At 47.2% G+C, this 21,946-nt stretch overlaps 1 protein-coding gene across 8 annotated transcripts in view; it reads right to left on the minus strand.

The window, feature by feature from the left end:
• The window catches only part of LOC142870624 (teneurin-4-like), a 2,325,019-nt gene that overhangs the window by 139,818 nt on the left and 2,163,255 nt on the right, over positions 1-21,946 (minus strand). The window contains exon 12 of one of the 8 annotated variants that reach the window (XM_076002353.1): positions 15,369-15,465. The exons of the other annotated variants lie outside the window; for them this stretch is intronic. The gene's annotated coding sequence lies outside the window, so the exon portion shown is untranslated. The remainder of the gene's footprint in view (positions 1-15,368; positions 15,466-21,946) is intronic. 8 annotated transcript variants of the gene reach the window in all.

Below are 21,946 nucleotides of genomic sequence, written 5' to 3' on the forward strand. Positions count from 1 at the left end.
GAGGGAGGAGAGGAAGGGGGAGAAGGTTGGATCCCATCCAAGACCCAGGGAGGAAAAGCATGAAGAAAATTCATGTCCTTTCCATCCTGCTTCTCTGAACTTCATGGGATTCTGTCTGAGTCACTCCCCCGCCTACTGGGCTGGGGTGTGTGTGTGTATGTGTGTGTGTGTGTGTGTGTGTAAGAGAGGGGGATGCTTCAGATTTCACAAAATCCATTTTAATCACCCTCTGCAATCCACAACACTCTGTAATTACAAGTCTCTTGCGCTCAAGGACAAAAAAACTCACTGAGAAAGCAACATTAAGCTTGCAAGCGGAAACATGAAAATTCATGAAACGCACAATTAAGGATCCAATGACAACGTTAACTCTCCCCTCTGCCAGCCCAGGCACGGAGGATTACCAACAAAACGGGCAATTCTAACCCCTGAGGTGTCTGCCACGGACACTGGGAACACGGACCATGTCATGCCCGCTCTCTCCGTGGCTTCCTGTTTGCTGCTGTCCTGCAGCCTGGCCTTCAGTGCCTGGGCTCCAGCGGAGAGGGCGAGGACAGGCCCAGCCTTAAGAGGGAGGAGACCAAGAGTTGTGTCTGAGGAATGACGCCCACTGCTCGCTGTCATCTGCGGAACCCCCCCTAAAACATGGCCAGAGCTTGAGGTTTTTCCCGTGAGTCAAGGGAATTCCGGAAGCTTGTGGCGGTGGTCACTGTCCCATCACAGTGGCTTCAGCTTCCAAACAGCCCCTCCTCCCCCACTTCCAACCCCTGAGCCCAGGGTGTCCTCAGTTCTCTGTTGCAGGGCCTCAGGGCCTCAACTCGGCCTTCATCTCATCTGCTTGCTGCCAACCCTGTACCCCACGTCCACTCTGTAAACTTGCTTCCAGGCCAGCCTCCCCAAACATGCATTTAAAAACCCCCTCCTCCCCCTTCAATGCCATGTGAATACAGCAGGATGCGAAGTTGTAGCTGAGGCACCGTCTTAACTACGTTACGTAGAAAGAAACCTCAGAAAGATAGAAGGAAGTTCACCAAATGCTCACTGGCTACTTTTGGATTTGGTGTCAGCAGGGCAAGAGGTAGGAGGAGGATGAACAGGACTCTATACCTTTCTATGCTTGTGCAAATTTTTCACAATGAGTCTGAGTTACGGTAGGGAAACAACGAAATAAACTTTAAGTGTCACTGCTGTTCAAAATCCCTCTGTAATTCTTTATTTTCTACATTACAAAACACAAATCTGGAGCCTGGTATTGTACTCACGGCCTTGTAAGTTCAGGTCCTCACCAGCAAGGCTGGCTCCACGGGCGTGCGACCTGGGCAGCTGCTCGGAAGCAACCACGCTTGGCCGCATGTTCTGCTATGCCCGCCCTGGCATTCTTAGCTTTTTGAACAAGGGACCCCACATTTTTATTGTGCACTGTACCCCACAGTTTATGTCACTGGTCCTGTTCACCAGAGTGTCTTCAACCAGGAGAAACGACAGTCCAATGACTCAAAGAGAATAATGCAGCTGGCCTTTGGATTCCTGGGTCCAGGAAAGGGTCTCCAGGGCAGTGACCAGGACAGGCAAGAAACCATGCCACGTGGGCAGAGTTGGAATCAGTCTAATCAGCCTGGGGATGTGACGGGTGAGAGGATATTTAGCAAATGTTTATTAAGCATGTTGAGTGCTCTCCTAGGCTCCGGGAATACAGCTGTGAGAAAGCACACCAAGGGCAGCCCTGCTCTGTCGAGCTTAATTGCTTGTCAGGGAGAAAGGTAAGAAACAATTATCTAAGCTGGGTGGTGCTGGGAAGTAAAATAAAGCACGATAAGGGAGGTAGTGAGGGCTGGAGTAGGGGGTACACTATTTGAGGGCCTTTTTACACTTGTGCAAAGTTTTTACAATGAGTATTCACCTCCATGCAAGGAAGCAAATAAGCCCTTGGATAGCAGAAATGTGGAAGATGTTGACACACACAGACAATTACTATACACTGTGGGGTCCGCCATGGCAGAGACTTGGTAGGAACGTAAATAAGAAGTGACCTGCCCAGCCTCAGGTGGGGAGGGTGTGGGATTTCATCAACTTTGAATCATCTCTATTTATTTCTTTTCCCCAACTCTCAAATCAGCAGAAACCACACCCTGTTGACTATACCTTAGTCATTTTCCTTTCATTCCCACTACCATGGACTGGCTCAGACCTTCATTTCCCCTAAGTTAATGTAATAAACTTTACCTGTCCTCTTTTTTTTTTTTTTCCTCATGGTACATCCTCTTATGGGTGATCACATCTACTCTTGGGGTTGCATCCTAAATCTTATTCTCCAGTCCTGACTTCTTTCTTGAACTCCAGACCTAAAAATCCACTTGCCTTTGTTATTGAGGATTCCAAACATCTGAAAGAGGGTGAGGCTTTCTAATTCACCACCCTGGCCCCGGATCCTGTTCCTATTTGGGCATTCCAAGGTGCTTGTCTGAGACATCAGACCCTGTGTGTGAGGTGAGGAAATTGAAGGGTGGGTGCAGGGGGCTGCCCAAGGCCCTCAAGTAATGAAGCAGGGTTCTGCTCCTTTTGTCACACCAGCTGCCTCACCTAGACCCCAGAGGCCAAGCTGCCTGCCTGCTAAGTCCTGCTATGTAATCTCCAAGGTCTGCTCTGACTCTAAGATTCGAGATTTTTCTCTACTGTGAGGAGGCCCTGGGTTGGCAGACAGGAGAGGCAGAATCTGGGGAAATTTTCTCCACCCTGGGGTCAGGACAATACCTTGGCTTTTCCAGAAACCCAAATTTATCAGCAGCCCAGTGCTAATAGGACCTGAAGACGCTCGGAAAGGTCACATGAGACCGATGCACAAGGCAGAACGTCAATATATTTGTTGACACTGAGAAACAAAACTGTCCACATTAGTCTGCCCACAGGTTTCTACATAGAAAGCCAAATTACCCTCCAAAGGTTGTTGGGTGGGCATAGTAAATTACAAATGACTTTCCTCACTTGTTCTATGACATGCTGGAATAAGGGCTTAACATTCATTATGCATAAATACCCAGTTTTTATGCCTACTTCACAGACAAAGAAACTGAGACTCAGAAATGCTAAATAGCTTGCTCGAGCTCACATAGCTAGGAAGGGGCAGAGCTGGGATTCAAATGCAGTACATTGCCATGACAGCCTACTGTTTAACCACTGGCACGTACCAAAGAGATGCTGCTTCCATAGAAAAAAGAGTGATAAAGCTTTTGTCTAAGGTGAGTTGATGTTTAACTCAATACCCAGCACAGTGCTGGGAAACGGTATTGCAGCCACACAGATGGGAAGGATTAGTTTTGAAAATGCTTTTACCCAGATGAATCTTTATAATCAGGGTTTTATGTTACATGAACTAGGTGAGAGTTACTTTTTAAAGGACTCCTCCTGTAAAGCAAGTGAATGATTTTGTTTCTGAAAATGAATAATCAGCCCTGATTTACTCATACATATTAACCCTTTGCACTCGGATGTTGAGTGTGACTCGACACGGTTAGCAAAAATTATAGAGATTAAAATTACTCTTTGAATGCATCAATAATTTGAAGGATAAAAAAATCCAAATAAATAAGTTTGTATGAAAAGAAACTCCAGTTTTTTATTCTACTGCCACGCTTTGTAAAATATGGGGTATTTAAAAAATTAAATCCCAAGTAGAACAAAGGAATCGAGAAAAAAGCAAGCGAGTGCAAAGGGTTAGATCTGCTGGAGGCAGAAACTTACTGTCCAGGGCCAGGTAGACCTCAGGTCTCAATTCTGGATCAACATCAGCCACGTTGCCTTGGACACATAAGTCACCTGACTTCAGTCTTTCTTGTCTGCAAAACAGATGATACTATCTACCTCACAGGACTTCTAAAGGAAAAAGGGAGGGAATGTGTGTGCTGTGCTTAGCACAGGTCCTGTATACGGTAAGTACAAGTCTCATTTTTATTTTTCAGGGTATTCCAATTTGCTCTCCAGTTCAAGTTGCCTACATCATTCTTACCACCACCACTATCATCATCCTCTTCGTTTTTACTCAGCTATCCAATGTGACTATTCCATTTGCTATGATGGCGTCGTGGATCATGCAGCTATTGAATTTGCTGCCCACGTCATCTCACGCATTTGCAGCAAAACCCTAACCCTGCTGTTGACTTTGGCAGTGACCACACCCCTAGGGCCCTGACCACACTGTGCCCACATGATTTCCTCCTGTCATCTTTCTCTGTCTCAGAGCCAGGCATGTACAGGACATGCTGTAAGGGAAGTCAGCATTCTTTTGTACTCGAGGGGCACAATATTTTCCGGGTGGCCTAAGTAGACAGATGGCTATTTTCAAGGCTGATTTGGAGCCCGTCTGGTGTGAAACAACCCCAGTCACTGGAAGGGGCTGTCACTTAGATGCCGTGAGCATGACTGGACCTTGCCTGATAGCAGCTGGGACTGCGGGGGCTGCTGGGGGCTTGGCTCTGAGCTCCTCCCAGGTGATGGGGGGGCCAGATATGACCGCGGCCCAATCAAGTCTCCATGTCCCCGAAGGATTCCAGAGAAAACTCTCAACCAAACTTCCTACTGCCTCAAATGATGTTCACCTCAAGCAGCAAGTGTGGCTCTTGGCACAGTCTCCGGAGAGCAACAGCCACTGTCCTCAGCCATCCGAAGGCCAAAAGCCGTGTCAAAGTTTGGTGTGGTGAGCCTAGCCTAGCTCCGCTTGTCTTAGTGCTGTGATCTTATGTACAGCATTTAACCTTTCTAAACCTCAGTTCCTTCATCCGTAAAATGAGAATACACACCTCCCAAGGGTAAATAACTGTTACGTGGGCTAACTCATAATTAGCCATCAACAAACATTAATTCCCTGCCCCCTTTCCTTCAGACACATCTGTGCAGGGAACACATAAGAAGCCCCAGGTAAGACAATGTCTGTGGAAGGACTTGGCAAGTGATAAAGGGAAGAGGAAGAAACACCTTTGGGGCCTGTACCGTGCGTGAGTCAGGCACCGTGTTAGGCCCTTTACGGATCCTATAATAGTTTATGCCATTTGCAGAATAACTTTGGTGGGAAGATATTACCTAAGCCACTTTTTAAAAAAATTAAGGTAAAATACACATAACATAAAATTTACCATTCTTAACCCATGTCAAGTGCATAGTCCAGTGGCATTCAGTACATTCACACTGTGCTACCATCCTTTGCAGAATTCCTCTCATCTTGCCAAACTGAAACTCTGTACCCCCTAGACAATAAAGCCCTATTCCCCTTCCCCCAGCCCCTGGCCAGCACCATCCACTTTCTGTCTCTGTGAATCTGACTACTCTAGGTACTTTATATAAGTAGAATCACACAGTATTTGCTTTTTATGTGACTGGCTTATTTCGCTTATATAATGTCCTTAGGGTTCATCCATGTTGTAAAATGTGTCAAAATTTCCTTCCTTTTGTAAGGCTGAATAATATTCCATTGTATTATATATTCCACTGTATTCGTCCAGTCATCTGTTGATGAATACTTGGGTTGCTTCTACCTTTTTTGGCAATTGTAAATAATATCGCTATATCTGTGGATGTGTGACATTTCTTCAAGACCCTGCTTTCAATTCTTTTGGGTATATACTCAGAAATGGAATTGCTAGATTATATGGAAATTTTACTTTTAATTTTTTGAGGAATTGCCATACTGTTTTCCATAGCACCTATACCGTTTTACCTAATTCTGTTTTAACATAGTAATTGCCATGTGAGTTGTATTTAACTCCTGCCAGTTTTGAGCCCGGGGCCTCATGAAGCATATGTAACTCATACATCTCTTTATTTTGGAAGACACGTGAACTGTTTTTCAAGTTGCATATAATTCACACACAGAAAACAATAACAAATAAATTTTTCATTAAATTAAACAGGATCATTTTGTTTTCAAAGTTTTTATTCTATTTTTCATAATAAAACACTCTGGCCCCAAGGAAAAATTTGTTTTCTAGTGTGGCAGTGTGTTAAAGATGATAAAATTAAGGCTCAGAGGCTAAGCAACAGGCATGAGAGCACGCCTTCTGGAAGGGGCCGTCAGATACCAGTCTGGGTCCCATGTTCCCTCACTGAGTTCCCCAAGCCGGGGCTCCGCCAGGTACATGAGCATCACCCAAGCACTTGTTAAGCGTGTAGATTCCCAGGCTTCTAGGTCTACATGAGAAACAGAATCACCAGGAGTCTTTATTTTCAAAATGACAAAAACAATAAGCAAACCAACCAACCAACCCCTGGGTGTTTCTGGTGAGCATCCAGGTGTGATAGCCCCATTTATTGCTGTGATTGACAATCACCATCATTGTTGTCCTTCTTGTTATCACGATTGTTGCCATAACCACTCCACGCCCAGACCAGCTCACCGATTTGTAACCATATGGAAATAGTGGGGAGGTAAGGGTTACCAAGGAAGTCTCGACACTGGGTATGCTCTCCAGCAACCCCTGGCTTTCAAAGGGCGACACACTCAGTATTCTAACCAACGAGGCATCAGCCAGGCGCCTGCCCAGACCTTTCTTAGACTCCTGACTGACACTCATTAAGCAGCTCAAAGCAATGTGTTCCTAAGTAAGTGTGTGTAGAGGCAGGCTGTTGGCACTTTAATCTCATTAGGGAATTGAAGGCCTATGAGGAAGTAGCCACAGCAGCCTCTTGCCCCTTTGGGGCGAGATTCTTCACACCCTGAGGCCGGCTGCTTGCCCCTCTGTGATCACCCACTCATTCTCTCCTGGGCCTGAGCACAAGGCTCTGGGAAACCAGAACTCAGTGTCTTCTGGGGTGGTGGCTGCACATAGCTGGACATCCAGCTCAGGTAACTGGGCTGCCTCCATCCCAGAGCAGACACTGATTTATCTAGCCCAGCCCGATATGTTCAGTTGGCACCAGGCCACCAGCACTGCTTCCCAAATCCAACTGTCTGGGTCCCCTCCCCCTCCTGTACCCCTGATGGAAGCCAGATGAGGCTTTGGGCCCTGGGAAAGAAGCATCCATAGGCAATCTTCCCAGCACAGAGCCCTCATTGTTGGAGGAGGAAGGCATGGGAGAGGCAGAGGGAGTGCTTATCTATTGTCAACGCAGGACAGCTGAAAGGACTCCAGTGAAAAATGACCTTATGAACTAACAGATGGGGGAATATGCAAAATATGTAACTATGACCCTCCACTTCCCTAGGACAGAAATAGCTGGGGCGTTCTCTGCAAATGCTCATGGACGCACACTTTAATACCTGCACACACTTATTATTCTGCTCAAACTGTATCAAGAGGCAAATGCCAAATAGACTCATCCATCTATTTATCCAACCCATCCATCCACCCATCCATTTATCCATCCATCCATCTAGTCACTTGTTTTGTTTATTAAAACATTAGCTTAGTGCCTACCATGGGCATGAACTAGGCTAGAAGAAACAATAATCTAAATTAGAGGTTTCTAACTGGGGGACACATTGTTACTGGCAGGATTTGGGCACCTGTATGTTGTCTTACCAAGACTGTCTATAACTGAGTCAATGTCTTATACGGCATACATAGGAGCTGTGGTGGTGATACGCATGGAGTTAAAACATTGCTGAAGCCATATCAGCTTCCCATTGTATATTTTCTCAACCTATAAAAGTGAAAAGTATAAATACAAACCACTGGGAGATTTGGGACACGCTCTAGGCAAACAAAAGTGCAGAATCACAAAGTGATTCTGAATAGAAATGATCACAACTACACCACCACCATAATGACTAACTAAATAACTTACTATGAGGTCAGGCAGTATTCTAATCACTTTTTAATCCCCACAACACATCTATGAGGTAGACATTACCATTACATCCTTTTGCAGGAGCGATTCAGTGAGGCATGATGACCTTCTATACCTTGCCCAAGGTCATGCACTGGTAATAGCAGAGCTGGGATTCCAAGTCAGGAAGCACAGCTCCAGCATCAGTGCTTTCAGCTATCCTTGCAATGGTGGGTGTGATCACACTGCCCAAAACAGTCTCAGATGGGAGACTGAGACTTAGGCCACGTGACATGCCACAGTCACACAGTGAGTTCTTGAGAGAGCAAGGGCAGGAACGTAGCATGCCTGTCTTCCCTTATAGTTTCACTGTTGTTCAAACAAGCAGGACATCACCCCAAAGTGAAAGTCAAAATACCCTGGGCTTGGGGACAAAGGAAAGGCAAGAGAGACCATAAAGCTCAAGGTAAAACAAATGCTGCCTTCTGTACAGTCTGGAACTCGGCCTTCTTCTCTTGGGTTGCTACTTTGTCCAGGATTTCCTTGGGAGAAATTCCTGGCACATGGGAAGGAAGACCCAGGCTGTGCTGAAGGTGTTGGGGCTCCCAGCCAGGCAGCTCTATTTTAGGCATGAGCGACCATTTGGCGGAGCAGCCCGGCTCTTCCCTGGCCCACACAGACTTCATGTCTCCCTAATTAGCATCTCAGTCGCACAGCCAGGAAACCCATGGAATGAAGGCCCTGTCCCTCTGAGCAAGTGCTGCCCAATTACATCCCAGCGATCCGACTCTGGCCACCGCAGTCTCGCCAGACTGCAAGGCTGGCTCAGGACCCCACTGTCTGCGGGAGGACGGGTCTTTGGGAGGCAGCAGGTGGCAGTGGGAACAGTTTGGAGTCTGACAATCCTGGATAGCAATCTGGACTCTCTGGACACTAGGTGTGTGACCAGGGAAAAACAATCTCCTAACTATTCTAGGACCAGTTTCTGAATCTATAAAATGTGGAGAATACCTTTCTTGTTTACGAGTGAACACATGCCAAGCACTTGGCATATTTTGTTCTGAAAAATTAGACCATAAGAACAGATCGGTGTTGTCCAAAACTTTTATCATAGAAGAAATGCTTTTTATTTTTTATAAAAAAAAATCTAAAGTGACATTCCAATGGCTAAGAGAGACGTAGGCCTGCTGTTGGATTGGTGAGGGCCTCCAGGAGGGGGTGCTGAGGATCCCGTCCTGCCTCAGTGGGCCTCGGGGTTCCTCTGAGGAACACAATTTGACCAGGTGATTGTAAGTCACCTTTCAATTGTAATTAAGAAAAAGTAAGGAAGGGAGGAAGGAGGGAGGAGGGGAGGAGCAGAAGAGGGAAGGAGAGAAGGTGGGAAGGAGGGAGGAAGGGAGGGAGGGAAGGAAGGAGGGAAGGAAGGAAGGAAGGAAGGAAGGAAGGAAGGAAGGAAGGAAGGAAGGAAGGAAGGAAGGAAGGAAGGAAGGAAGGAAGGAAGGAAGGAACAGATGGATGGACATATCCCTGTTTGTTATTCCTGGGAGATTTATGTTTGTTGGGCACCATTGCTAATGGGCACCCTCCTTAGCTTATAGTTCAGTAGCAAAGTCAGAGCCCAAGCAACCAATTTAAAGACTGAAAGGTGATTTTCAAAAGGGGGGCTCTATGGGAACACAAAGCAGGGGATCTGATTTAGTTTAACAATCAGGAAAGTTGGGACTTGGAAGGTAAGATGAGAGAGGAAGGCCACTTGGACTGGCTTAGTCATGGTAGTACACAACAGGGACTGGATTCATGACGTTTTGGAGACAGCATCTCTAGGCCTTGGTGCACTGTCAGGGACAGTGAAGCATGTCAAGAATGATGCCCAGGTTTCTGGCCTGTACACCAGGTTGGAAGCTGAAAGAACAAGATTCCTCCAGCTTCGATATCGAGTGGATCCAGCAAGATCCACCTTGCACCCCGTGTCCTCTGCTCACACAGCTGTCCGTCCTTCCCCCCAGGGGGGACAAAAGCAGGAGGAGCCGACTCCCCCCACATTCCACGAGAAGCACTGAGGTCAGAACTCTGCATGGCCTACAAAAACATCTGCAGGCAGCAGCATTTCTGGAAAATACAGGAACTGCTTGCAGTAAATTAATAATAGATGTACTGGATTCCCTCAGAAATATTTACCCAGCCGGCGTGGTTGGGCACTAATAACCGGGAAGGGAACCTGAGCCTTACCTCAAACAGCCCTGACTATTGAAAATAAAGAACCGTCGTCCTGGCCCTTCCTGATGCTGGAGGGGAAAGCAAATTTGCAGATGGCCTCGTGCAGGAATACGAGCCCCTTCAGTCTGCTGGGCCTGGGAAAGGGACCCAAAGGCCCTGGGAAGTAAGCACTGGATGAAGCCAGCAGATGAGGATGAGCGCCCATATCTTATGCTTAAATAGTGCTCACCATGTACCAGGCCCCATTCTAAGGACCAGACCCATATTAACACATTGGGCACTAGGAGCTGGGCACTACTGTTAGGCCCATTTTACAGATGAAAGTACTGAGACATCGGAAGGTTAAGACAACTCGTCCAAGGAACTAGCTAGGACATGATGGAGCTGGGATTCAAACTGAGTTTTCTTCAGAGATGGTACAAGCAAGCACCGTAAAACAAAATTCCAGGACTGTACCAACACTCCTAGCATCTGCCTACATCTCTTATTCTGTCTCCAAGGTGACAGGCATTTATTTCTTGCCTATACGAATCTCAAGCCACGGTGTCCTATTCACTCTGGCACTCCTTTGCCATCTGCCCCGTGCACATCTTCTGGGTCCTTTCCCACTTCTCCCTACGCTCCCCGCCAGCGACTTCAGCTCTACGGAACTGCAGGCAGTTTCCAGAATGCAGCATGGCTTCTTTCAGATGAGGCTCACACCTGCTGGCCAGTCCTCAGCAACCTTACCTGTATGGTTTCCCATTCTTTAATCCTCAGCTAAAGTTCTTTAGGTTTGAACCCTTCTCTGAAGCCCGCTCTGGCTCTGTACCCCCAGGGTTGGACTAGATGTTTCTGCTCTGGTGAAACTGGGCTGCCACAACCCGAACTGCACCCAAACTGGGAGAGGATGTGTCCCGAGTTAAGATACCCCATGCACTCTGCACTGTGGGTCAGAGTTAAAAGAGCTGGTAAGCCAGCAATGTCACCTACCCTCCTATTTAAGATGGTTCCAGGCCCGGAGTGAGACTCAGAGTGAGCCTTTTAAAATCCACATAACATCCCCCCTTCTGGGCAGCTCTGCCTGACAGGGATGGGGTACATCTCACTCTTCTCGTACCTTCGGAGCCCGGGAGACCTCTGATCTCTACAGAGGAGATCTGCTGAACGGGCTCACAATTCTGTAACAAAATAAAAGCACAAAGCCAGAACTGAAGCATGCCTTGTTGGATCTCATTCTCCCAATGTATTTTCTTCACAGTTTTCCAACTTCTACAACCATCAAACAGCTTTGGCATGACAGTCATCTTCCACAAATGAAAACACGATTGCATGCAGTGGTGTTTCCGGCACTCTGCGGGAAGCAGATTTCCACAGAAGAGGCAGGAAGGAGGAGGGAGGCGATCAGGGGAGCTGGAAGCGGGCCCCTGCAGAGGTGGCTGGGCCTCCAGCTCTACCTTCCGTGGGTGGAAAGACAATCGCTCCCCTTGGACTGAAAGTGCAAGGCTGCCTCCCAGAGCTGAAGGCGCCAGAGGGGGCCTACTAATCCCATGTGCCACTCTGCCCAGGGGGCACAGAACCCACGGCAGCAGGAGACCTAGAGGCTTCTCCCCAGCTCTGTCTTCCCCTGGCTCTGCTCCATTCCCCTGTTCTCTGGGTCTCTGATTCCTCGCCTGGACATGGGAGGGTTAGATTGGATCAGCGGCTCCCATCTCCTGATTGTGATCGCAGTAAGAAATGCACCTGACACCTCAACTCGGCCCATACACACATATTCAGAGGGACATGGAGCTGAAGTTCTACCTAACAATGCTTAACGTTTATGGCCTGCTATATCTTTCTCCTCTGTTATGCTCATTGTATAAACTTTTATTGAAGTATGACGTAAGAACGGTAGAGGGTACATATCGTAAATGAACAGCTTGGCAGATTTTCACAAATTGAAAACACCCATGTAACCTGCACTTGGATCAAAAGACAGAACAGCGCTAGGACCTGGAGCGCCCTCTGCGCTCCCCGCCCCCAAGTGCCGACCCTCCCTGAGGGCATGCGCTACCCAGACTCCCAACAACAGAGATCAGCTTTGCCTGGTCCTGTGCTTTATTAAATGCAGTCATAAAGCCTCTTTGTGCCTGCTTCCTCCTCTCGATTTTGTGTTTCTCGGGCTCGTTGCTATTGCTGTGTGCCATGTTCCACTGTGTGATCATACTGCGCTTTCTCCGTGCCACTGCTGGTGGCCATGTGCTGTGGCGGACATACGTGTGCATATCTCGGGGGGACATATCAAGGAGTGAGAGTGCCAGTACGCACACGTTCAGCTTCAGTGGATGCTACTAAACAGTTTTCCAAAGTCATTAGACCGATGGCACCTCACCCAGCAGTGTAGCAGAGCTGCAGTGGCGTCATGTCTGTGCCAGCACTAGGCAGAGTGTTTTTCATTTCAACCGTTCTGATGGGCACGTAGTAGTATTTCATCGTGGTTTTAAGTTTTGATTCCCTAAAGAGCAATAATGTTTTCATACGCTTTGGGGCTATTTGGATACCTTCTATGAAATATCTGTTTGAATCTTTTGCCTGTTTTTCTATTATGTTGTCTACATTTTCTTTACTGACTTTAGGAGTCTCTTCTTTTTTTCCTACCATATATAGATAGTTTGGAGATGAGACCTTTGTTGAAAACATACAATGTAAATATCTTTATCTACTTCGTGGGTTACTGGCTTACTCTGTTTTATTTTAACAAATGATGATCTTGAACCACCCAATTCATTACCTGCTAATGGACTACAACCCACAGTTTGAAAACACCACAACATGTGATCCTGCAGTCTTCCCTGGGCCTGGACACCCAAGAGGGGCACCTCTGGCCAGTGGTATCCACACCATGGAGCAGCACCTCTGTGTCCACAGGCAGCAGCTATCTGGAGAACAAGGCTGCCATATTCACTATATTTAATTTCCAAATTAAAAAAAATCCTTATCCCACATCTTAAATGACAATAATTTCCATTTCTGGAAGGACGGCAAAGGTGTGGGAACACCCCTGGAATTAGCCCTTTCTCAGGGCCAGAAGGTGTGTTTAGTCACATAGGCTCTCCAGCCACCAAGCTGCCGGGGCGGGGGGGGGTCTCAAGGGAATGTTCTTATGGAACCAAAGATATCGCCAGAGGTTCCTTTTATCCGCTAGGCTAAGATAACATTCCTTAAACTCTGGTGGGAGACGTTAACCATGGGAGGGAGGCCAATGCATACCCTGAGCATTCTCTCAGTGTGAAGGGCACGTCTTATACATTATCCTCCCAACTGCTCAGAGTAGCCCTATCCACAGACTTTAAGCTCCAGGAAGGCAAGGATTGTGTGTCACTCTTGTCAAATAATGTGACCAAGGTCACACAGCTAGTTAGCCATAGAGCTAGGTGGACTGACTCTATACGCTGTGCTTTGATGCCTGTGTTATACCCCTTAGAGGCAGCCCTGCACTGGGTGAAGAGTAAAGACCACATCCAAACAGCCAGAGGTTGTCCACACACATACATGCCGTTTCATTTGGAAATCTGTGGGCTGGACTCCACTGGTGCATTACATACTCAGCTTGTCTGAGTTTTACCCTTTCTCTTGATTTCCAAAGTATGGAAACACATCTGTAACACATGAGTAATGCAAAAGTGCATATATGTGTAAGGTACTTTACAGTTTATGAATCTCTTTCACAATCAGTCTCTCGTGTGACACTTGCAACCAGCCTTCTGAATGTGCACGAGTGGCAGGTGATTCACAAGGCCTCCCAGGCTGTGGGTCTGAGAACCCTCATTCTAGGGGCACCAGGCCTCACTGTCTGGGGCTGGGGCTGGGGCTGGGGCTGTGGCAGCAGCCAGAGGTTGGCAGGATTTGTGCAGCTTCCCAGACCCGCTCTAAAAGTTTCCCTTTTAACTGGATATTTCCACAGCAACCCACCATCCTTGTCTAACTCTGAGAAGTTGGGTTTTAACCTCACGAACTTTCTGGGGTTGGGCTTATGTTTGCAAGCGAGTTGATGGGATGTGGACAACCTCTCCCCTATCCCTAATAAGTACGCCCACACTCCTCGTTCCTCTTCTTATTAGACTCTCCAGCACCTTCTGTCTTTTTCTCCAGCTACAGTTAAGTAGCCCCATTACGACTTAAAATAATACCAGGGACTGCCGCTTATGGAACATTTCTTCTGTACCAGGCAACACGTGCTTTGTGTACATTATCTAAGTACACCCTCACACAAACCCTCTGGAACACGTATTGACATCCTTATTTCACAAGTGAGGAAATACATGCTTAGAGACGAGAAGTGACAGTCTATGGCCACACCAGCAGCAGGGGATAGGGCTAGGACTGGACCTGGAGCCCACTCAGCTCGATGTCCTGGCCCACTTGAGGCAGCGACTTCTTCACCGTGAGTCAGCAACACCCTCCACGTGGAGCCGGGAGGCCCCTCAGGCCTGTCCCGTCCTCCCTTCCTTGTTTCCTCTGAGCTCAGAACCAGGAAGAGACTTTGCTAAACACGCAGGGAGGGCACGGCTGGGCCTGCAGCCCGGGCCTCCTCATGGGGGTCATGCTGCCCTGGTTCTCAGCCGTCTGCTGGGGCAAAGGACACTGGTAAGGCCCTGTCTGGATTCCAGGCTGGTGTCTCATTGTAAGGCCCTGTCTGGATTCCAGGCTGGTGTCTCATTGTAAGGCCCTGTCTGGATTCCAGGCTGGTGTCTCATTGTAAGGCCCTGTCTGGATTCCAGGCTGGTGTCTCATTGGTAAGGCCCTGTCTGGATTCCAGGCTGGTGTCTCATTGTAAGGAGACACTTCCTGGGTGGAAAAGAAGGTGCCCAGGGCAGGAGCCACTCTTGAAATCGAATTGTGAGAAGTTTTTGGAGGAACAAAGAATAAAGAAAGATGTCAGGGAGGAACAAGTTCTTTATGTTCAACCGTTTTTAGGACTGTCGAGGAGACACGAAAGAAGCCTGGCAAGATGTGAGGAAGAGTGGGTTTCAAATCCATATTATGGAAGAACTCTAGAAAAATCCTAAATGTGGGGAGATACTAACTTCCCCAGAAGTCCCTGGAGGGTTCAAGCACAGGCCAGGGACACAGGGACGCTGCAGTGGCCTCCAGGACCCATGGGGAATGGTCCATGCCTCCAAACCTGTTCACCTCCAAGACTCCACACGCCTTTGGAATGTATAGAAACCTCATAGAGAATGCAAGCAGCAATTCCATATTCCTTGCTCATTTTTCTTAGGGCAAAAAAAAAAAAAAACTATTATAAAATAAATGGAGATAAAGTCTACCTATTAACGCATATTTAAGAGGTAGAGAAAAAAGCACCCGTAACATTAACTTAAATCATGAATAGTCTCTGAAGTGTAAAAAAAAAAAAAAAAAAACCAACTCACTTTTCTTTAAATCTTCTTAAAAGGGTCTAAGAATAGTCCTTCAAATAATCCTTGAAGTATGCAATTTTAATTTGGACACATGGTAATTTCAGTCTACCTGTTGAAAGAGACAAGAGAGACATCAGTCATTTTTGACGAGGATGCTGTTCTGACAAGCGGCAGAGAAGATTCTGGCAGCTGGGGGGGTTGGGGGTGGGCATTGGTAGGAGCAGCTTTGTGCCCAGGCTGAAGGCTAGTTATTGAACACTCAGAGGAAAGGGGCAACTAAGGTAGCTGCTAGCACAGTGCCTGACACGTAGCACATGCTCAGTAAATAGTTCAGGCATGAACAAGTAAAAGGACAGATGGGTAAGATTTGTCATCAACTTTTCACGCAGGGAGGTACACTGTAGGCTCATCTCTTCAACTCTTAGGGAGAGAATTTCTAGGCACTAGGCGTCTTATGGAAAATAGCACAGAGAAAGGCATATGGTGCAGTGAAGGGAGCAAGGGTGTTGGAGACAGTCATAGCTATCCCCAAATCCTGGCTCTATCACCTAGAATTGCACAACTCTGGGCGGGCTTATTTATTTATGTTCACTGTTGTTCTTAAATTGGATACTTAGCCCATTCACTAATTTTCAGCTCTTCTTTTTTAATACAAGCATTTCAGGCCATGCATTTCCCTCTAAGTACTGTCTTGGCTATATTCCACAAGTTTTGATATTGAATATTTCTTTGATCATTCATTTATAAGTATTTTATAATTTCTATTATCATTGCTTTTTGACCTATGAGTTAGTTGGGGGGTATTTTTGTAAATATCTCTCAATATAGTTAAAAAAAACCCCATCTTTCTGTTATTGATTTCTAACTTAATTGACCTGTGCTGGATGAATATGGTCTGTAGGATACTGATTCCTTGAAATTTATTGGGACTTTTTTTTCCTTAATGGCCTAAGATGTAGTCAATTTTTGTGAACGTTTATGTGTGCTTGGAAAGAATGTATATTCTCCAGTCCTTGGGTGTAATCTTGGGCTAGTTTTTTTTCTTAAAACCTCTCTGCACCTTAATTCCCTAATCTGTAAAAAGGCACGTGAGCGACACACATTGGTTCCTTCCCATTGTTTAAAACTATGCTCCCTGACACAGAGGTGGTGCAGAGAGAGTGCACGAGGAAGAAATCGAGGTGTGCTGCTTTTTTTGCTTATAATACTATTAATAACAATGCCCTACATTTATAAAGCATTTAAAAGTCTCCAAACAAGGACCACATCTGTCATTTGGTCTTAACAAATCCATGTATGTCACTGAGGCAGGTGGAGGTGAGGACCCACACCGAGAGGGTATGCACTAGCGGGTGTGGTGGCTCACTCAGTCCTCCACGCCGCAACCCCAGCATCTCGCCTAGACTGCCCCTCCCCCTCACGCCTCACCCCTGCTCAGTTCTCAGTTCAGTCTTCTGTTGTCTTTCAAATCCTTCCTCCTTTTCACCTACAATGTCTCTGCCATTTCTTCCCTGCTTTATTCCAATAGATTATTAAATCCTTATTGTCTTAAAAATACAACTACAGGAAGCGAAGCCAGACAACATTGCCTTGGCAGGTGTGGTTCTCACACGGGGCTAGGGTTGGGTGTTGGATGCCAGAACATCGGTCTCGAAGGGGAGAGTGACATTTACATGTCGAAATGGGGCATGCTGGGCTTAGGAAGCTTGAGAAACACTGTGCGGAGTTCAACTACTTTTCATCCAGCAAATAGCCCTTCCCATGACCTTGTACTCAATCCTACCACAAGTTCTTTTTCTCCTTCTCAGCGAGATTTCCTGAAAGAGTTGTCTAGACCACTGTTTCCTCCACTCCCACACTCTTCACAAATCAGCCCCGGAATGTTCTCTTTAAGATCATAAGGATGTTGTCACTGCAAATTCCAGACACCACTTCTCAACTGCGGTGGCCTCTCTGGGTCGTCCGCCCGCGTGTGTCCCCCCTCTGGAAACTCTTCTGGCTCAGCCTCCACAACACCAGTCTCCCCTGACCCTCCTCCTCCCCTCCACGGACTTTCTCTGCCTCATTCTCGGATTCTGCGGTTTGAACCGGTACTTTCATAATTGAATTAGAAGTGTTTCCACAAAATAATAAACACAAACTACCGTGTATTAAGTCCATGCCAATCACTGTGCTAAATATTATTTTATTTTACTTAATCTTCACAATAACCACCTGAGTTAGGTATTATTAATATTCCTATTTTACAGATGAGAAAGTAGCAGCTTATAAAAGTTATGCAACTTGCCCAGGATCGCTCAGCTACTGCACAGCAGAAGGGGGATTCAAACCGCAATCCGTCTAATCACAGCCTGCGCTCTCAGCCACCACGCTTACTCATCCTTCCCTCCTACGCCCTGGCTTCTGTGTCTCGCCTTTCTTCCGCCATGCTGTGCACTTCATGCTCCCATTTCGCTTCCCTCTGAATGGAAGGCCTTTACCCACTGTGTGCTGAGGAAATTCTATTCAATGTTCAAGGCTCAGCTCTTCGTATAAAGCTCTTTGCAAGCCCAGGCAGGTTAACTGCTCCCACCTCCTCGCTGTGGCAGCTGCACAGTGATGCCAAACCATTCATTCGTTCCACTGACCAAGCACCCATCTCTCTGCAAATAGGGCAGAAGATTGTTTATCCCAAAGTCTTCACGCCAGACGCACCCAGACAGGAATTGTCCCAAAGTATGTTTTTATTCTCACTCTTTGAAAAACTTTATCATGCTATTGTCAAAATAGAAGACAATTTGCAGGAAGTCATGGTGACTGGGGGAGGGATGTGCTCTGCTTGGCGTTTGTGAATGACTGCCTTGTCAGGAATAGCCGCCTCTGTGGTCTGGCCAACGTGGTTTCCAAGGCCACTATACCAGGTTTGTCCAGTTTCCCTCACTCAATCCCCACATTTTAAAATCCTATTTACGCATCAAGCCGGGTTCAAATACCTCTTCATCCTCGAAGCCCTCCCTGATTCTCCTCCCCCGAAGGGCACAAACGAACCTGGACCCCCACCACACACCACAATGTATCTGTGACGTCCCTGCTGGCACTCGGAGTTAATCACGCACAGCTAATTCTGCATTTCAAAAAGCACTCCGACATATTCATTTCATGTTTTACCCCCCTCCCTTCTGGTCTCCCTGGAGCTAGGAGTTGCATCCACGTCACCTTAGATGTCTTCAGAACCAAGCCTGGTGGCTGCGCAGACGTGAACAAATGACTGATTGATTGAAACCAGATGACATTGGTCTTGAATGGGGGAGGCCACTCAAAACCCACTTAAATGCAAGCGCCCAGCAGTGTATTATGCAAATTGTAGGTGCTAAATAAATATAAAATCCTTCCATGCCCGCTCCACTTGCCAAAAAATGAGGATCAGAAAAGGGGGACAATGTGTTTACAGAGCCCGTGGTTTCTGAAGGCTCATGTTCCATGGTTCGCAAACACGTGGGTAGGGTGGCTTTTGACATTCTCGGGGATGAACTAGGCACTGGAAGCCCACGTTTGGACACATTCTACTGTCCACAGTCGGGAAATGAGAGTTATAGCTTTGAAGTAGACAAGTCCTTCAAGATGAGCTACGACAACCACCTCCTTTTACAGAGGAGAACCAGAGTTTCAATAGCCAAATGCCACAGGACAAGGAGGCTGTGCAGATGACCGTTTTCCCTGTCCCCTCCTAGACTTAAAAATGAAGCCTCTAGGAAACCGAGTGCTCTCTAAATGGCTAAAAATAAACTCCCAGAAACTTCATCTAGATATTTCACGGCTGTAATTTACAGCGTCTAGAACTTCAGTGTGGTATAATTAGCAAATGGATTACAATAATTTATTTTTGGTTTAAAAGCTCGAATGAACACGACCTTCCAGTAGAATGGAAAATAAGAGGCTGGGAGCCAGCTATGTTCCTCCAGCCCCTTCCAATGCCATAATTTTAATGCTGGCTGGCATTTTTCTTCTGACGTCTGGTGGACAGGCCACAGGGAGGGACTGATTCTCTGAGCTCTGAGAGTTCCGGGTGAGAGCCGCCCACAGCGGCCAATGTTCATCCTGCTAGTGGCCAGGAAGATGTCCAAGCTCACCCTTTCAATCCACAGGAAAATCCAGAAGAATGCACCAGGGAGGAGAAAAGAGTCACCAGCCTTACATTGACGCAGAAGAAGGGTACACATGGAACAAAACATACCGAAGACTAATTCTGTGGAAGGTTTTTCCCCCTACAAATTCTGGGCACCTTTTCAGAATGGCTTTCCCTCACTTTCCTTACTGCCAGGAAAAGTCTGTTGTGATGTCTCTGAGCAGGTGACAACAAAGGATGGTTCCATGAGAGACACTGTCATGCAGCTAAGCGAAGGCTAATCCGGGATCAGGGAGGACCCGAGTTCAGGTTTGCGTTTGAGCTCTGTGCCATGATTAGCAACCAATGCAAGTCCCTTTTACACAATGTCAATAATTAGTAAGTATCTCACACGACTGTGACAGAGGCTAAATGACAAAAATGTATGAAAAGGGATTTGTAAATGAATGTACGTGATTTTTCTTGAATGAATACATTTCCAAAGTAGCTTTTTCTGATGAGGAGTTTTTCTAACCAATGCACTCTAGAATATCACAGTAGGGGCCAAGGGTGGAGCAGCAGAAAACCCGGGAAGTTGTTTTCTTATTCTCCGGGCAGAGGCAAGCATCCCAGCAGTACAGTCTGAAGGTAGGAAAGAGGGATCCTGACTTGGGTCAGAAGCACAAAAGCAACTTGCCTCTTCTCCCACACGTCTGCCAAACCAGCCAAACATCAGCCCAAATATCCATTCGCATCATAGAAGGTGGAATGACGGGGCCAGGCGGTGTGGGGAGCCAGAGCAATGCTTCTCCCAGCTAGGGGAAGGGAATGGCTGTTTTCTGATCATCTGCCACGTGCCAGGCACAGTGCTGGGCCCTTTCGCCCCGGGGCCCCTCCCCAAACCACGTGCAGCTCCCTGCCGTGGTGTGCCCTTGCTCGTGCTGTGCGGCTGTGAAGCCTCCTCCCTCCCCTGCCTCTCCAGCCAGTCCCTGAGCAGGAAGACCCGGCCCTCATCCTCACTCTTTCAATTCTTAGCGATCTCAGGTAAGTCGCTCCTTTTGGAAGAACTTCGGTTTTCTGATCTATGAGGTTGGGACAAGAACCCCAGACACGCCTGCCTCACCGGATGGCTTTCAGAGCCAAAAATGGTAGGCGTGAAAAGCTTTGGAAGCTGTGTGAAATCCTTCCAACACGGAAGGCTATGTCACCCTTGTTCAAGCTCCTTCTATTGCTCTTAAACAAAAATGTCTACTTGGCCTCTGCCCACCTTGCCGGCCTTATCTTCCCACCTATCCGCCTTGCTCCCAAGCTCCATCCAAACCAGTCATCTTTTAGGTCCTTATGCCCAGGAGCAAATGCTGCCCCCAATTCTGGGAGTCACCTCCTCCCCTTTAGGTCTCAGCTTAGAGTCACTTCCTGAGGTTAGCTTCCTGGGGCCTCTACTGTACCTCCTCCAGAGCCCCTGTGATTGCAACCTAGCTGAGTATTTATTTGATTCATGGCTTTGATTATCTGATCAACGTGTATCTCCCCAGATAGAACGTAAGCCCTCTGGGGCAGGCCCACAGTGTGTCTTGGTCACCAGGATGTCCTTGGGGAGCAGGCGTTCAGTGAACACTCATCTGTCTCTGTCTTGTTTGCTGCTCTGGAGTAGTGCATGGCACATAGTAGGTGCTCAGTAAGTACTAGTTGAATGAGGAGTACATTTCAACATAGTTCAAACCCCTCCTCTTTTCTGCGCTGGTCCATCGTGGCCCTTCCTCCCCTGGGCTCCCTGAGCTCTCACTGCCTTTTCCCTGCTCTTGGGGCACTTCCATGGGTTATTTGCCACTGTGGCTTAGCCATTATCCAAGTGAGGAGCTCATCTCCCCTGAGACAGCATAGTTGCACAGAGGGAGGCCGGAGAGGCAAACCAGGAGCAGAGGCATCTGGAAAAGTCAACCCAACCTGTCTGAGTAAATGGAAAGGGCACATGGGAGGGGCTTCTCAGGGAGCCTGCTTGTGGTCCGTTTGGAGCTTCTGTTCCAGAACCTGTGTGTGTGGGCCAAAGCCTCTGGCCTCAAGTCCTTGCTTCATGGGCTAAAATATGCCTCTCTCTCTGTCTCTCTCTCTTTTTTTGGTGTGAAATAAATGGCTAGCCATTAAGATGTAAAATGCAGCTGTCACAGTCCATAGAACAACAGACAGGTTAATATGGGTTCTTAAGAATGCCATTTCCTCATATTAACCCCAGAGCAATGGCAGCCTATCAAGAGAGACTCCGGAGTGCTCCGGAAACCTGCTGTTTTTCTTCTTTAATAATATTTGATGTTTAAATAATAGTTGATGTTTGTCTCCAAGTAGAGTTTGATAGTTTATCTTTCTTACCCTCCCTCTCTCCCCCCTCCCTCCCTTCCTTCCTCCCTCCTTCCCTCTCTCCCTCCCTCTTCTTCTTCCTCATTCCCACTTTAAGGATATCTTGGCCTTAGCTTTCTCCCTGAAATCTGGGATATAAACTTGCAGCTGT

Source organism: Microcebus murinus, chromosome 4 (assembly GCF_040939455.1).
Source record: "Microcebus murinus isolate Inina chromosome 4, M.murinus_Inina_mat1.0, whole genome shotgun sequence".
NCBI classification, from domain to species: domain Eukaryota; kingdom Metazoa; phylum Chordata; class Mammalia; order Primates; family Cheirogaleidae; genus Microcebus; species Microcebus murinus.